This window comes from Salmo salar, chromosome 22, assembly GCF_965601325.2.
Source record: "Salmo salar chromosome 22, fSalSal1, whole genome shotgun sequence".
In the NCBI taxonomy this organism is placed as follows: Eukaryota; Metazoa; Chordata; class Actinopteri; order Salmoniformes; family Salmonidae; genus Salmo; species Salmo salar.
This window is the reverse complement of record NC_138312.1, coordinates 57642216-57645029: the sequence shown is the minus strand read 5'-3', so window position 1 is coordinate 57645029 and position 2814 is coordinate 57642216. Positions and strand designations below refer to the sequence as shown.

Genomic DNA, 2814 nt, shown 5'->3' with positions numbered 1-2814 from the left:
AAAATATTTTTTTATTGTGAAACAAACATGAAAACTTGAACATTCACCCCAGCACCCCCCCCCCCCCCCCCCACACACCTTTTGCAGCAATTACATCTGCAAGTCTCTTGGGGTATGTCTCTATAAATTTGGCACATCCAGCCACTGGGATTTTTGCCCATTCTTCAAGGCAAAACTACTCCAGCTCATTCAAGTTGGATTGGTTCAGGTGATGTACAGCAATTTTAAGTCATAACACAGATTTTCAATTGGATTGAGGTCTGAGCTTTTACTAGAACATTCCAAGACATCGGAAAGTTAATATGCAAAGCTGCCAAGCACACCATGCATCGTTGTTTGTGGAAAGACATTTTCTGCGTTTTCACTTTACGAAATCAGCAGTTTTCCTTAAATGTATTATTTTGGAAACACATAAGTTTTACTTCAGTACACTGAATGGTGTAAAATAATTAGGTTTATTTTTAATACACTTACACACTTACATATATTCCCAATTTAAATGTATAGCTTGTTTTAAGTGTAAGGCTATTTGTAATCCTGTATTAAAAGTATTGTGACCGGTCCTGCATAACAATAAAGCAGGAGAAGTGGAAAAGGAATGAGACAAAAAGAGCCAAGGGCAATTTAAAGTGTTTTAAATTAAATAAACAAGGCGTTTAATTTCCAAATAAACAAGTCGACTTATCTCTCTGACCATTTAAGGGAAATAAAATAAACAGTAAACCAATATGCACTCTAAGGAACAAAAAGGAGAAGCTATACTGATGAAGAATAAGATAGGAGTCCGAATCCTGTCAGGTTGTTGTGTGAGGTCCCAAGCTTCGAACGTCATTAGGCACGGGGTGTTGTAACTTTGACAACAAGCTTCTGGTTTACTGCATTGAATTGGTAGCTCTTTGAAAACTGAACTGGGTATCAGAGCTTGTTTTTTAAATGATTTAAATACTATTTTAACACTATATAGTGTTCTAATGTACAACGTAAGTGGTTCCGAAATAATACAAGTATTCAGCTTTTTTCGCTTGGGTAACAATGTGTCAGACCTGTGTGTGTGAGGGAGATAGAATGGGAGTTTGAGGGAGAGGGATGGAGAAGAAACAAAAGAGGGAGATGAAGTGGGTGAGGTTGCAGGAGGTAATGAGAGAGATCGGTAAAAAGAGGAAGAGTTTGAATAGAAGACAAGGGGTGAAATGTTTCGATGCCCTGGTGATGATGTTTGTGGCATATTATTGCTTTAACATAAATTACCCCTCTGACCTGGCAGCAACACTGGAGTTCAAGCAGAGGTATGAATTCATCCCTTATTACCCACTACAATATAATTTGTGACTGACTATATAGTTCTTCCAGGATTTATTTGTAGCACTTGGGAAAGTGGCGTGTAACGTTATATTGCGCACCTATTGCAATAGACATCACTTTCTTTGCACACGTTATAACTAACTCGTCTGGTGTTGTAATCTAGGATGCTTTACTGTTAACTACATTTATCAATTTCAGAACAGAACCACACCAGTTCTTTGTTGGCCAATAGAAATGTAGCATTTCAGGATACACTTTTTATGCACCCAAAATACTTTCTGCTGAAAAAACATTGTGAAACATTATCGTTCCACTGTTACTTTAACTGTATCATAGACATTTTCTAATATTACATTACAAACATCCTACATGTAGCCCTTTTAAATTAGATAAATCGATTTTGCAGGTACATTTTTGTTAGTCAGCAAATCAAATTTTTGTATCTGAAGGGGTAGAGGACCACTGCTTGTGATTAAGAATGGCGGACACACTAGTATAGAATTACATTATTTATGTTATTTCATCCAACGCAGGTGCCTATTCAAAATCAATCCAGATGAGGGGTCCAAAGTGGAGAAGAATTCAAGAAAGCAGCATGCAATCAATCCAAAAGTTTTTTCTCTGATCTCACAGATTGCAAACTATGAATGGAGGGAGTAGCCTTGCACACGCACACAAACAGGCACTTAAATCCACCGACTGCAGCAGTCAAGAAACAGGCAGATGATTAAAAAAAACACTTGACCAAAATGTTAGAACTGAATGTTTTTACATTAGTATGTTGTAAGTTGCTTTTAAGTGAATGTTTGACACAGTATATGTAAAGTTTGAGTTCAATAAATGATTTTGCACTTGGATCGACATACCTTGTCCTACACACATCTCCCATCCACCCCCCATATAGTTCTGGTTTAGGACAACAGAATAATAACTTCACCTGAATTTTATAACCAAAATGTCAAAATACTGTTATTTTTTGTTTAAAAAAAATGCTTTAATTGAACTTCCTATCCATAACTATCAAGTGGTTAGTTCCAAAATAGTTTATACACTGACATTACCTGATACCCCTCTTTTTAAATCCCTGTCTAATGTCTGTTATTTTTTTATTTTTTTTGCTGAAGAATTCTTTATTTTCACAACCAATGCCAGCAAAAAAAAGAGTTAAAGTACATTACTGCAATTCTATGACATTATTTGATTGAAAGTATATAACAGTTTTTATACAGATTATTTATTTACATTTTTAGTCTGTAGTTTTACAGTCTATTTCAGGCACCTGTGCTGCCAGACTTTTACCATAAATTAACAGGATTTTTTTGTGTATAACCTCTCACATATAACCTAATATAATTTTAACTGTAGATCTATAACCTCTCACGTTTTTAAATCTAATTTTACTGCTTGCGTCAGTTACTTGATGTGGAATAGAGTTCCATGTAGTCATGGCTCTATGTAGTACTCAGGGGCGGAAATCCCGGGGGGGACGGGGGACACACGACCCCCCCATCC

General features: G+C 36.2%; 1 long non-coding RNA gene across 1 annotated transcript; it reads left to right on the top strand.

Annotated features, from left to right (window-relative positions):
- The first annotated feature begins 830 nt into the window (after positions 1–830).
- Positions 831–2163, top strand: LOC123729708 (uncharacterized). The gene is made up of 2 exons (XR_006761407.2): positions 831–1286; positions 1836–2163. It is a non-coding gene; the product is annotated as an uncharacterized LOC123729708 (long non-coding RNA).
- The last annotated feature ends 651 nt before the right edge of the window (positions 2164–2814 follow it).